The sequence below is a fragment of the Bison bison genome, unplaced genomic scaffold (assembly GCF_000754665.1).
Source record: "Bison bison bison isolate TAMUID 2011002044 unplaced genomic scaffold, Bison_UMD1.0 scf7180017864260, whole genome shotgun sequence".
NCBI lineage: Eukaryota > Metazoa > Chordata > Mammalia > Artiodactyla > Bovidae > Bison > Bison bison.
Window position 1 is genome coordinate 175,269 of NW_011494832.1, and position 15,431 is coordinate 190,699.

Below are 15,431 nucleotides of genomic sequence, written 5' to 3' on the forward strand. Positions count from 1 at the left end.
CCCCACCTAGCGACCATGATGGGAATGACAGTCCTGTAAGCGGTCTTGGAATCTTTCAGGACGTGGTGCTGACTGAAGAACACGAATTAGGGAGTCTGTAGAAGCCCCTGTATCAGCGGTTACTTTTATCTCCTACGACGTGCAAGTGCACAAATGTAGAAAAAGGTAACTTGGGGCAACATATTATCCCAGTGGTGGGTAAAATTGATTGGAAAAGGAGGGATTTGATCCGTAATATGAGGAACATGATTCCTCACTGTCCTTAGAGGAAGTCTCTAGTGCATGGGACGGGCGTGGTGAGGGGAGAGAAGCAAGTATCAGTGTTGACACCTATTCACACTTCAGCACCTTACAGTCTGGCTCATCCCATTCCACAGAAATTGTTGTGAAGCCACTAACTGCTGAAAGATGGACATACAGTCCTTGACATGGATTTCTTTCTTCATTCTATCTGTTTAAAATTTTTGTTTATTTATTTTCCTGCATGGGGTCTTAGTTGCAGTACACGGGGTTCTTCCTTGCAAAGCGCAGACTTCTCTAGTGGTGGTGGGGCTCCAGAGCACGGGGGCTCTTTAGTTTGGGCGCCTGTAGTTGACTATGAACTATTGTAGCTCAGTAATTGCTCGCTGTGGGTGTAGTTGCACTGTGGCATGTGAGATCTTAGTTCCCGTGACCAGGGATCAAACCCATATCCCCTGTGTTGGAAGAGGACTCTTTCTGTTAAGATTTGTTTGTTTGTTTGGCTGTGCTGGGTCTTCCTTGCTGTGGCAGTGGGGCTTTCTCTACTTGCAGAGAGAAGGGTGCTATTGTTCCATTATATACTGTTCTGTTATCTTGCACGGGCTTCTCATTGGAGTGGCTTCTCTTGGGCTCAGTAGTTGTGGCACACAAGGCTTAGTTGCTCTAAGGTATGTGGGATCTTCCCTGGACCAGGGATAGAACTGTGTCCAGTGCATTGGCGGGCAGATTCTTAATCACTAGACAACCAGCGAAGCCCTGGAAGAGGAGTCTCAACCACTGGACCACCAGGGAAGTGGACTTTCCTCACTGTATCATTTTATTTTACTTTATTTATCTATTTTGGCAGTGCTGGGTCTTGGTTGCTGTGCAGGCTTTTATCTAGTTGCAGTGAGCAAAGGCTACTCTCTAGTTGCCACTGAGGCACCAGGAAAATCCTCCTTTAAGAGATGCTCTTTCTTCTAGTCCCTTCTTCTTTACTTTCTTGGGCAGCTCTTCATGCACATATATCTTAGTGAGACTAAAAATAGCCAGCACTGTAGTAACGGTACTATTCCTGTGCTCTTTTATAGATGTAGAAACTGGGATAAACAACTTGCCTGAGTTCAGTTTAGTTCAGTTCAGACACCCAGTCATGTCCGACTCTACAACCCCATGGACTACAGCACACCAGGCTTCCCTGCCCAACACCAACTCCTGGAGCTTACTCAAACTCATGTCCATTGAGTCCGTGATGCTATCCGACCGTCTCATCTTCTGTCGTCCCCTTCTCCTCCCACCCTCAATCATTCCCACCATCAGGGTCTTTTCAAATGAGTCAGTTCTTCGCATGAGGTGGCCAAAGTATTGGAGTTTCAGCTTCAGCATCAGTCTTTCCAATGATTATTCAGGACTGATTTTCTTTAGGATGGACTGGTTGGATCTCCCTGCAGTCCAAGGGACTCTCAAGAGTCTCCTCCAACACCACAGTTCAAAAGCATCAATAATTCAGCACTCAGCCTTCTTTATAGTCCAGCTCTCACATCCATACATGACTAGAGTTCAGGATACTAATAATACGCTGTAGCTCCAAAGCCTTTGCTCGTAAGGCTTCCTACCTTAAGCTGAAAGCTCATGTTCCCCAGGGTTTTGGACCTCGGCCTGGGCCTCTTCCACTGCACACTCTCCCTGATGGTTTCCACTTTCACCTGAGGCCTTCCCTGTTTGTCTTTCTTTTGAGACCAGGCCACTTAACCATTCAGTGACTAGACAACTACACTTTAATATCCCATTGGCACCTCAATATCACCTTGTCCAGAATGCACTTCACTGGCTTGCTCCTAAGTCTATTCTTGTATAGTCAATGAAAACAGCCAATGATACCTCCATTCATTAGACATCCAAACCAGAAACCTGGATTTAATCCTCAGTTCCTCCCTGTTTCTCATTCTCAACATCCAATTAATACACCCCTTTCCAGCCTTTTCAATCTACTCCAGCCCAACTGTCATAGTGTTTGGAACAAGGGGTCTTTTTTGAGTGCAACTTTTAGTATGATAGTCCCATTGTGAAGAACCCCCCAGTAACTTCCCTTGGTCAGGATAAAGTGAAGGCTCCTTAGTATGGAAGATAGGTCCCTTCATGAGCTGATTCCTGCTTATCTTTCCAGACTCATCTCTCTCCACCTCTCCCTTCTGCTATGATCCACAGTTCAGCCTACAGGGTCTATTATATAATAAAGACAGCCAAGTTTATTCCTTCATGTTTATAAAACAAATGTGTGTTAACAATAAAGAAATACAAGCATCATACATATATACAAAAATATTTAGGTATAACCACAGGAAGCACCTGGGAAATTTCAGCATATCTTAATTCAAACTTAGCTTAGGATCTCAGGGAAAATGACAGGATAAAGACCTCTGAAAATTCTCTCTTCTTTTCATAAAATAAATGAGAAAACTGAATTGGCCAAAATATGAGACTTCTCTGGTAGTCTAGTGGTTAAGACTCCGGGCCTCCACTGCAGAGGGCATGGGTTTGATCCATGGCCAGGGAACTAAGATCCCGCATGCCACGCAGCATGCCTAAATAAATAAATGAAAAATAAAAATGGCCAGAATCAACATTTTCAAAACTCTGAAAATTAAACAAGGCTTGCAGTAATCTGGGTGCTATTTTTTTTTTTTTTTATCCAGTAAAAACACTGAAATCTCAGTAAAAATACTGAGCTTCATACTATTCTAACTTAAGGGTTTAAAACTATAGTGTTTAACTCTGTCTTTAGCCCCTTACCCCTAACTCGTACCCTTGAAAACCAGGATCTCACAACCAAGGTGAAAATCAGTAGCCTGGTAGCCACCAGAGAGGGCAAAATTGGGTTGGAATTCCTTCAAGGCCTCAAATCCAGAGAATCTAAATTATTTGACCTGTCTCATGCTCCACTGGGGCTTCCCTGGTGGCTCAGCGGTAAAGAATCTGCCTGCCAATGCAGGAGATGCAGATTTGACCCCTGAGTCAGGACGGCCCCTGAAGAAGGAAATGGAAACTCACTCCAGTATTCTTGCCTGGAAAATTCTATGGATAGAGGAGCATGGTAGGCTACAGTCCATGGCATTGCAAAGAGTTGACATGACTGAGCAACTAACACTTTCACATCTTTCACTTTTCATGCTTTTTTGGATGACCTCACTTGTGAGTTTGCCTTTATTTGACCTGACTTGAGGCCAGAAGCCTTCTTCTGGAGATGTTTGTCGATAATATTTAGAGGCAGCTGTCTAACTTTAGGTGGCTGCTTGGAGGTAGCAAACAATAGGCAAACCAAGAAGCTTAAAAGAAAAAGCTAGGGCCTCAGTTGTCCATATAAGGATACCTTGTTTTACTGCTCTATACTTTTTTGTGTCTCACAAATGTTGTGACTTTTAAAAATTGAAATTTCGCGGCAACCCTATTGGCACCATTTTCTCCTGGGTCATTTGCTCACTTTGTGTCTCTATGTCACATTTTGGTAATTCTCACAATATTCCAAACTTTCTTCACTATTATTATATTTGTTATGATGATCTGCGATGTCAGTGATCTTGAATGTTACTAAGGCCCAGATGATGGGTAGCACTTTTTAGCAAGAGATAATTTTTAAATTAAGGTCTGTACATTGGCTTTTTAGACATAGTACTATTGTACATTGCAGTATAGTATAAACATAACTTTTATGTAAAGTGGGAAATTGAAAATTCATGTGACTCACTTTATTACAATATTTACTTTATTGTGGTAGTCTGGAACTGAACCTACAAGATCTCTGAGGTCTACCTATAGAGGCTTTAAAAAGCCCAGACAAAAAATAAAAAAACAAAAAATAAAAAGCCCAGACATATTTCTGGGAGTCTGGAAAGCCCTGCACATGTCTATGGCTGTGTGCATACTCAGGGCTGTACACATGCCCAGGAGAGACCTGAGAACCCACTGACTGACCTCGAGGCTCTGTGCAAGCAGGAAGAAAAAGCTAAGGCTGAGTTGTCAACTGCCTGGCTAAATGTTGAAGGTATACACAGAGCTTCTTGACAACGACTGAGAAGTTCATTGGATCTAGGCATTCATGGAAGTATCTGTGTAATTATTAGCTGACCATTAAGCTATTTGAGCAGAAACTTCAGTGGTAACACATGAATTTAAGGAATTCATTTAGAAAAGTCACTAAAGCAAATAGCAGCGACTATATCTTGGAGAGAGTGGAATCTGATATCCAGAACTGACACATTATATTAAGTGTCTAGTTCTCAACAAAAAAATTACAGTTCAAAGAACTAAGAAAATACAGTCACGCACAGGAAAAAAACATCAAAGTAAATGTCCCTGAGGAAACCAAGACATTGGACTAAAAAGACAAAGACCTTTTAAAATAAGATGTTTTTAAAATGTTCACAAAACTAAAGGAAACAATGTCTAAACAACTAAAGGAAGGTATGAGAATTATGTCTCATCAAATACAGAATATCAAGAAAGAGATAGTAATTATCTTTAAGTCAAAAGCCTGAAATTAAAAGATATAATAAATGAAATGGAAAATTCATTAGATGGGCTCAACAGCAGCTATGAACAGGTAGAAGAAAGAGCCAGAAAGTGATGATAGATCAACTGAGATTAACAGTCTGTGAGTTTAAGAGAAAAAAATGAAGGGAAATGAACAGATCCTCAGATTTCTTTGAGATACCTTCATGCATTCCAACATGCACATAATGGGAGTTCCAGACAGAAAGTACAGAGAGAAAGGGAGGGAAAGTATCTTTGAAGAAATAATGATCCAAAACACCCAAATTTGATGGAAAACACTAATCTACATGTCTAAACATCTGAACAAAGTCGAAGTAGAATAAACTCTAAGACGTCTACACCTAGACATATCATAATGATAAAACTATAGAAAGACAGAGAAAATCTTAAAAGCAGAACAACTAAGATATCTATTCAAATCCTTTATCCAAGTCTTGGTAACAATTTTGAAATAATTCACACATCATATAATTCTGCCACTTAAATTATACAGTTCAGTGACTTTCAGTATATTCAGAGTTGGGTCACCATCACCACCAATTCCAGAACATTTTAATTACCTCAAAAATAGAAACCCATACCCTTTGCTGTCAACCTCCACTCTTACCTTTTCCCTCAACCCTAGGTAACTACCCAAAAAAATTTACTTTGTTTCTTGACAGTTTTGCCTTTTCTAGACATTTCTAAAAATGGTATAATAGAATGTATAGTCTTTCATATAATCATTGAGTATACTTGTTTCTTGTAATCAAGGACTATACTTCTTTCACTTTACATAGTATTTTCAGGGTTCGTCCATGTCGCCGAACATGTAAGTCCTTCATTCATTTTACTACTGAATAATGTTGTTTCATGGATATACACCTGTGGATCATTTCCACCTTTTTGTTCTTATGACTTACGCTGTTATGAACATCAGTATACGAGTGGACATCTGTTTTCATTTCTCAGGTATATACCTAAGAGTGGAATTGCTGTGTCAAATGGTAACTCTACACTTAATTTTTTGAGGAACCATCATATTGTTTTCCAAAGTGTTATACCACTTTACATTTCCACTAGCAGCACGTAAGGGTTCTAATGTCTCCACATCCATACCACTACTTGTTATTGTCTTTTTTTTTATTTTAGCCATCCTAGTGGAGGTGAAATGGTATCTCATTGGGATTTGAGTATGACTTTGATGTCTGGGGGACTGTAGGGGAGGTGGGGAAATGACTTATAGCAGAAGTGGCCCCTGGAGAGCCCAGGCGTGTTGGAGGCACTGAACTCCCGGTGGAGGCTGTGTTGTACGCATCCTGCTTAGCCTCTGATTCCTACTCATTTTCAGACCTTGCTTCTTCAGTCTCTCCACTGAGTCTGTGAAGCACAAAAGTTTTTATTTGATGAAGTCCAGTGTATTTGTTTTTTTTCTTTAGTTGCTTGTGTTTTAGGTGTCATATTTAAAAAATGCACAAAGATTATGAAGATTTACATCTGTGTTTTCCTCTAAGAATTTTATAATTTTAGTTCTTTCATCTACGTCTGTGGTCCATTTTGAGTTAATTTTTATAATACCATATGAGATAGGATGTCTAATTGTCTCAGCACTATTGTTGGTATGGTCATGATATTTAAATGGGTTGACGTTTATCACCAGTCCTTTTATGCGGCTTTTCTAAACTGATTAATCTTTTGACTGAATATCATTCTCAAATAGTTGTTGCTAGTTTTGTTGTTTTGAAAGTTTCTTTATGGATGTCAAATTCCTTTAAGCTTTTCATGTTTGAGAATATCTGCTTTTGTCTTTATCCTTGAACAATATTTTATCTGGGCTTGATATTCTTGGGTCACATTTTCGTTTGCTCAGAATTTCATAAACACAGCTCCATTATTTTCTTCAGTATTGCTTTGGAGAAACAGAGGCTAACCAGATTTGTTTTAACTACCCTAAGTATGGCTCACTTTGTCTGTTTGAAAATCTAAGAAAAAAATAGTTTACCCTTGAAGTCTAATAACTATGGATATATCATAATATTGAGTAATTTTTTTCTTTTTTTGAGTAATTTTTGTGTTCAGTGATTTTCATCAAAATTTCAGGGAACACAATATATTTTTTCAATCTGCAGATTCACATCTTTCTTCATTTTAGGAAAATTCTCTTTGTTTACATATTCTGGCATTCCACTCAGTGAGTTCTTTATTGGGGATAACAGTTCTCTTTATGATGAATTACTTTATCTGTCTTCCATGTTTATTAGCATCTCTCCAAGTTCTTGAAGCTTTGTCATTTTCATCTCAATCTTTTGTGATTATCTCAAGCCAGAAATAGACCCACACACATCTAGCCAACTAATTTTTGGCAAATATGAGAAAGTTATTTAATGGTCAAAGGATACCCTTTCCCACAAATGGTGCTGGAGCAGTTGGATATTTCTAGATACCCTCCCCACTTCCCTCAGTGAACCTCAGCCTAAATCACACACCTTATATAAAAATCAACTAAAATTGAATCATAGACTTAAAGGTAAAACTATAAAACTTTTAGAAAAACATAACATAAAATCTTTGGGATGTAGGGCTAGGTAAAGAATTTTTAGACTTGATATCAAAAGTTAATTTCCTGGGTGTGATATTGTATTACATTTATGAACAATATTACTGTTGGACAAGATAGATAAAAGGTACATAAGATCTCTATATATTATTTCTTTTACTTCAAAATAAAAAGTTGAATTTTAGGCAAAAAAGAAGTTACAGTTCCAAAATAATTTTCTATTGTGGGAAAAGAACCATGTGGGAAAAGTACTGTTTCTATCTACTGATCATCACGTATCACAGTCAGGTGCACGCGTGCGCACACACACACACACACACACACTAGTCACAGAGGTTCTTACAAATTGATATAGGAAGAGAAATTTAGAATTGTTCATCTGTGCATAACTAATAAGGTAATAAAGCAAATTGCAAATGAATTGGAGTAAAAAAATCTTTGCATGTTTCACAAAGCTTTCCTGATCCAGCATTTTCTACAGTGGCCCTCTAATGAGGAGGGAGCTATTAGCGAACTATGAGGTGTGTAATGTGACAGTTGGAGCAGCTCCCTGCATCTGGCTACGGTACTGGCAGCCTTTGTGCCCAGTGTGGACCACTGAAGTGCTTTAGCTTTATTTCCTTTTGTTTTTTTGCCTCTCAATGGAGGTTACATTGAGTGGGAAGGAGGCCCTGAGTTGAATGTATAATCACCATGGGAACAGAGGCCACAGTCAATCCCTGGGAATGTAGCTTATGGCCCCCCCACATGACTATTGTCAAAGTCCTTCTTACGCATTTTTTCTATGTCTTGAATGTTTCTGAGTTTGAGTGAGTGTGTGAAAGTGTGTCTATGTTTGTCATTCTTACAGATTACCTGATTTGTCCTTGAGGACAGAGGCAGAGGAAAATGTAGGGTACTTTATACAAACAATTTCACATCCTTCAAAGTTCTGGTTTGTGTTTATTAACTAGGAATCAATTATAAACAAGTGTGGTAGGAGAAAAGTAATTGCTGAAAAATCTGAACTCCCACTTACATCCACTCAGGCCACTGTTTTTTCTATAGGAAATTATGTCCAGCATTTATGATGATAGCAAAATCTGATTTTATGTCTTCCTCACCTTTATTTTCTGCTGGTCTGCCACTGCTACTAAGTCACTTCAGTCGTGTCCGACTCTGTGCGACCCCATAGATGGCAGCCCACCAGGCTCCCCCGTCCCTGGGATTCTCCAGGCAAGAACACTGGAGTGGGTTGCCATTTCCTTCTCCAATGCATGAAAGTGAAAAGTGAAAGTGAAGTCGCTCAGTCGTGTCTGACTCTTCGCAACCCCATGGACTGCAGCCCATCCATGGGGTTTTCCAAGCAAGAGTACTGGAGTGGGGTGCCATTGCCTTCTCCCTCTGCTAGTCTAGATGACTCCAAATTTCAAGGATTTTTGCATACCCTGTGGTCTTTCTGGGACTCTTAAATCATGAATTTCCTCCTCATCTTGTTCTCCATTGACTATCCATTCAGTGCTCCTTGACTCACATTGGACTGATATGTACTAAATGTTTCTTCCCCTGGGCTCCATTTACTCCACAAACCTTCCCAGAGACTCTGTCTTTTTTGTAGTGAAGACCTACAGTACCTTCTAGAAAGATATTCTGCTATGGATGACTCCAGTAGGGTGTGTGTGTGTGTGTGTGTGTGTGTGCGCTCAGTCACTAAGTCACATCTTTAGGATAGACTTAAACTTATTAAATCTTCACAGGAGGCACCCAACGGGTCTGGTAGAGAAGGAATGTAGAAGACAGAGTATCTGCTAAGTCACTTCAGTCGTGTCCGACTCTGTGCGACCCCATAGACGGCAGCCCACCAGGCTCCCCCATCCCTGGGATTCTCTAGGCAAGAACACTGGAGTGGGTTGCCATTTCTTCTCCAATGCATGAAAGTGAAAAGTGAAAGTGAAGTCGCTCAGTCGTGTCCGACTCTTAGCGACCCCATGGACTGCAGCCTACTAGGCTCCTCCATCCATGGGATTTTCCAGACAAGAGTACTGGAGTGGGGTGCCATTGCCTTAGGTTCTAATTTAATATTGGAGAAGCTTTTATAAAGATCTTAACACAAATACACAAGAGTACGAAATCACCTGGGTCACAGGATGCTATTCAACAGACGTAGGATTCTTACAAAAGTGAGAATTGAACCTATTTTCAACATTTTCTCCATTATCTGGTACCTGAGAAAAGAATAGGCAATTCAGAAACTATAGGAATGATGATCTGCCAATTAAGTAATTTAGATTTCCAGGGAGGGGCTCACCTGGTGTCTAGTGGTTGGGAATCTGCCTCCCAATACAGGGGTCAAGGGTTCAATCCCGGTTCAGGAAGTTCCCACAGGCCACGGAGCAACTAAGCCCCCTGCGCCACAGCTACTGAGCCAGTGCTCTAAAGCCCAGGAGCCACAATTACTGAGCCCCTGCACTGCAAGTACTGAAGCCCACTGCACTTAACAGCCCATGCTCTGCAACAAGAGAAGCTACTGCACTGAGAAGCCCACACACCCCAACGAAGAGTAGACCCCACTTTCTGTAATTAGAGAAAGCCAGCACATAGCAAGGAAGACGCAGCACAACCAAAAATAAATAAGTAAAACTTTAGGCTTCCAGGGAGAGAAGCTAGTCAAGTCAGTTTGGTTTTCTATCTACCTGGATCTTTTGTATGCATCCCTCTCTTCTTAACCCTGGCTGATTTCACCATGTTTGTATAGAGATAGCTAGTAGTAGTAGTATTGTTAGTCACTCTGTGGTGTCTGACTCTGTGACCTCATGGACTGTACCCACCAGGCTCCTCTATCCATGGAATTCTTCAGGCAAGAATACTGGAGTGGGTTGCCATTGCCTTCTCCGGAAACCACCAGAGGAACTTTCAAAAGCACAGAGATCTGGGTCCCACCCATCTTCACCATCTGGTCCTAACCCCACCTTCGCCCAGATTCTCCCCCTGCCCTCATTCTGTTGCTGTCACTCCCTTCCGGACTCCTGGGAGTGCTCTCTCAATGAATCACTTGCACAGGCATCCCCACTTCAGGCTCTACTTCTAGAGAACTTGCCCTAAGATGCCCACAGTAGAAGTGACATTCCTCATTTTTGTCTCATGTCCACCTTCTTTTCCTTCACTGCACTTTTCACAAATATCAATTTTATGTTTGTTTGTGGGTTAATTCATTGTACCTGTTTCTCTATTAGCCCTGTCCTCTGTGAGAGTGAGGACCATGCCTGTTTTACCCCCAAAAGTTGCACCATGTCTAGTCCCGTGGGGGAGCTCATAAGTTGTTGAACAGATAAATGAATTTGTGATTTTGGTGTCTGTCTTCAAGATGAGTGTAGCTGGTAATGGATAAAATGCATACATGGTATCTTGGACTATGACTTGGAAGTTGTATGGGGCTCCTTTATGTGTTTCTAAGTGGAAGCACTTAGAAAACTAAACTTCGCTAATTTACATTCTTTGCTCAGGAGGAGGAGGGTGGAGGGGTAGAAAATAGAATGGCAGGTGGTGGTGTTTCTTTATCTACATTAGAGAGGTGAGAAAACTGAGGTTCAAGGGGATTAGGCCACTTGCCAAGGCACAAAGTGAATGAAAGTCTGAACTCTGAATCTAATTTCAGGCTTTCTGACTCTAAAACCCATGCTTTCCTCCTCCAAGGGTTTCTTTCTCTTTCAGCCTAGTAGCTTATTTAATTAAATTATCTTGGACCAAATATAAGTAAAGGTTTAAATATATGAACTTTGAGTTAATGTTAAAACTGGATATAAATCTTAAAATCCTCTTATGAACTGCCATTAGTCAATCTATAATAATGTACTGAACATCTATAATATGTTAAACATTGATCTCATCATGATTAAAAAGGGAAATTAATCGGAGATGATTTTTAAAATTAAAGTACAATTGATTTACAATATTGTGCTAGTTTCAGGCATACAGAAAAGTGATTCAGTTTATATATATATACATACACATATATATGTATATAATTTCAGATCCTTTTCCATTCTAGGTTATTACAAGATATTGAATATAGTTCCCTGTCCTATATAGTAAATCCTTGTTGTTTATCTATTTTATATATAGTGGTGTGTATCTGTGAATCCCATTCTAATTATCCTGTCCCCTTTCTCTTTGGGAACCGTAAATTTGTTTTCTATGTCTGTGTGTCTGTTTCTGTTTCGTATTCATTTGTATTACTTTTTAGATTCCATATATAGGTGATATATTTGTCTTTCTCTGCTTTGCTTAGTATGATATTCTCCAGATCCATCCATATTGTGCAAATGGCAATATTTCATTCTTTTTTATGACTGAGTAATATTATATTGTGTATATATATATACACACCACACCTTCTTTGTAAGTAGAGATGATTTTGATTTTGAATTTGCTGCTGGCCCAGTTGTTCCAAGGTCACCTGATGGAATTAAATGTACCTGTGTTTCAAGGACTGGAACAGTAGCCTAGCCTCTGTATCTCCAGTTTCATCTCCCTCAAAGCCATGCTTAACCCCAGAGTGTTTTTTTAAATTGAATTATAGTTGATTTACAGTGTTGTGACAACCTCTGCTGTACAGCAAAGTGAGTCAGTTATACACACATGCATATTCTTTTTTTTAATAGTCTTTTCCATTATAGTTCATACCAGGAGACTGGATATAGTTGCTTGTGCCGTACAGTAAGAGTTTGTTGTTTATCCAGACTGAATATAATGGTTAGCATCCACCTACCCCATACTCCCAGTCTATGCCTTTGCCCCTCCCCCTCCCCCTTGGCAACCACAAGTCTGATCTCTACGTCTGAGGCTCTTTCTGTCTTGTAGATGGGTTCGTTAGTGCCATATTTTAGATTCTATATATCTCTGTCTCACTTCACTTAGTATGATCATCTCCAGGTCCATCCGTGTTGCTGCAGATGACTTCATTTTGTTCTTTTTAATGGCTGAGTAGTATTCCATTGTGTGCAGAATACATCATTTCTATCCATCCATTTATCTATCGGTCAGGATTTAGGTAGCTTCCTTGTTTTGGCTATTATGAATAGCGCTGCTATGAACATCGGGGAACATATATATACACTCTATATTCTTTTTTTCTCCTTTCTCCCTTCCTTTTTAAAATACATATAGCAGCATATTATATACAACATTCAACTCCTGTTTTTTATTAAACAATATATCTCAGATCACTGTATAGCACTGCATCAAGATCTTAAATGTTTAAATATCTTTTAATATACAGTTTTAAATATACAATTTTAAATTATAAATATACAATTACATAGGATTCTACTGAATTGATGTGTCATCATTTAACCAATCCCCAGTGATGGATTTATTTGTTCAGTCACTAAGTCATGTCTGACTCTCATAACTTTCTCCTCCTCTCTCGCTATTATAAAACAGTGCTGCAGTAGATGACTACAAATACACATCATATTATGTTGAAATTATCTCCCTATGGTCTGTCTTGACTTAGGCTCTAAGTTCCTCTGAGGCAGGAAATGATGCTTTATGCATCTCCAAATTTACCTGCTTCTAGCAGGGCTTGGCATGTGTTAGGTGTGTAGTTAAAGTTGGCTGGACTGAAGTTATTATGTAAGGAATAAGCCAATCTCCACATGCTTTGCTGCCTGTCCAGGTCTGGGAATCACTGGACCTGCGGGCCCCAAAGGGTCTGTTGGGTTATCCTCTACCCTTCTCCCTCATCCATCTGACCCTCTCTACCCTGATCTCTGTACCCAGGTGGGAGCTGAGCTACATCACCATCCAGGCTCCCCGCCTCTGGCTTCCCCTAGGGTTCATCCAATAGGAGGCACTGCCAAGGGATGGGGAGTGGGAGATGGAAGTTCTTCTCCCTGATGCTTCCCTGCCTCAGAGTTCAGTTCCAGCAGTGGTTCTGTCTTCCTCTGTGTAGGACTACAGATTCCTCCCTTCACAGCTCCAGCACTCACAACACTGTCTTCTGCCCTTGCCCTTCACGCCCAAAGTGTAGTACCAAGCCCACTGTTAGTCCTGGGTGGTTGTGATCTCCGGTGCCCGCAGCCTGCAGAAGCTTGAAGCAGGATTTCAGTTCCCAGCCAGAGATTGAAGTCAGGCTACAGCAGTTAGAATGCTGAATCCTAACCACAAGACCACCAGGGACCAGTGGCCAGTGACAAGGCCCCTTGCCCTTAGCCTTTGTAGAAATTAACTCCCTCAAAGACAGAAAAGAGCGAGACAAGTAAAGTGTTTATTAGGAGAGAAAAGAGTATGTGTGAATAGGCACACATGGGCAGGCTCAGAGAGAGCCACATCCCTGTGGTAGTTTGAATCACTCTTATGGGGCATTTCTTCCAGGCTTCCTGTGGCCAGTTTCCTTGCTTTGCCTGGTTCTGAGTCCATATTCACTTTATCTCGGGGTCCTCCCCTGTGTCCGCACACTTCTCTTAGCCAAGATGTATTCTGGTGAAGAGGCCTATGGGTAGGTTGACATCATTTACTATGAGGGGTCACCGCCTCCCTTTTAACTCCGAGGAGCATTTCTGCACATGTGAGGTTGGAAAGGTCTCCTTGACCTTGAGAATGATAAACATGTGGTCTCTTACCTGGGCAGGGCTCAACTCCTCCTCGTCTTCATCTTGGAGTATCTCTCCACAAGGGACAAGCTCCAGCTGCTCAGCCCTGGGCCCATCTATCTCCTGCCTCAGTCCTTCATCCCTTTTTGGATCCCTTAACCCTGCCCATGTCCCTGTAAATCATCTTGCCACTAAATTATCTTCACTTAAACCCTTTGCATAGAATCCTGTTTTCTGCCAGGACTTTCCCTGATTTAAGGTCTCTTCTGAATCTGAGATTCTACCATTCTAAGCCTTGATAGAGAGTTTCCCAACTCATTTTTGAGATATAACAAAATCTGGCTAAACAGGCAGTTAAACCATAACTGATTGCCCAAAGATTTATAACAATAGTAACAAAGTAGTGTTGAGAAAATGAAGCACCTAAACCCCTGCTCCCTCGTCCTACTGTGACTGCTTTGCCAGCATCAGCATTTGTCATTCAGCCAGGAAGGCTTGATAAAAAATAAGCACAGAATTCAGAGTATTTCAAAGACTTCTGCCTAGCAGCTCTTTTCACTCATTGAAGCAGCAGATAGGAACTGAAAAAATAAAGCAAGCAAATAAGACCAGAAAATTTTTATGTGAATTAAGCAGTATGCTGCTTTATATATTTCTTATAATGTACATAGTGCTCACACAGCATGAGCATTTCCTGAATAGCTGTTCATTAGTGGGCTGTGAATTACACTTTTTTTTTTTTATATCTATAGGTTGTTCTCCAACCAATTAAGTTGAAAATAGGGTTTTTCCCCCAGATTAATAGCTGAGCAATAGCCTGGAGAGTCTTCAGGGCATTGAGATTGATTCTTTGTACTTTTGAATTGTTAAGGAAATCTGGCTTAAAGTAAAACATAATGGCTGCAGATTGCAATGTTCCTCATTAGCAAAGCTCAGGCTTTTGAAAGGAGTGATTTAGGATTTTCCTTCAGGGAGGATCAGGCTGCAATACCTACACACAGTTTTTGCTTCTAGACGTTAGTTACCAAAAACTTTAGGAGACACACAAAGTGCAGATCTGTCACTTTGTCTCACATCAGGGTGCTTCTAAGATAGCAGACCTTTTCAGGCATGAATGATTCATGAAATCATTTCTCCACCTTAAAAATAAAATGATGAGGGGAATGACAAACAAAATGATTCATTTATTTACAGCATGTAAATGGAAGTTTCTTTGGGAAAATATATGCTATATTATGCACATGTGTATAGATACATACATATATAGGAAACTGAGTCCTCCTAAAATCAAGTTCCCATGCTGAGTTTATGATTAACTTCTCTATCTAAAACTTTATTCCCTTTCTTGTCCTGCCAGTTATTATTATTGTATATAAAAGTGATATTAGTGTATACACAACTAATAATTACTCAGTTTATATGGGAGTTAAGTTTCCCATGAAAAGTTTCTCTTCAGTCCTTAAAACAACCAGGTGGTCAGCTGATATGATCACCTTATGGATGAGGAAACTGGAGATCTGAGAAGCTAAGATGACACAGCTTTGAAGAACTAG

The 15,431-nt window shown here is 40.3% G+C and overlaps 1 protein-coding gene across 1 annotated transcript in view; it reads left to right on the forward strand.

Moving 5' to 3' along the window:
- Positions 1–62: 62 nt before the first annotated feature.
- Positions 63–15,431, forward strand: part of NAPEPLD (N-acyl phosphatidylethanolamine phospholipase D) — a 91,783-nt gene continuing 76,414 nt past the window's right edge. Inside the window, exon 1 of the mRNA XM_010848080.1 lies at positions 63–165. The gene's annotated coding sequence lies outside the window, so the exon portion shown is untranslated. The remainder of the gene's footprint in view (positions 166–15,431) is intronic.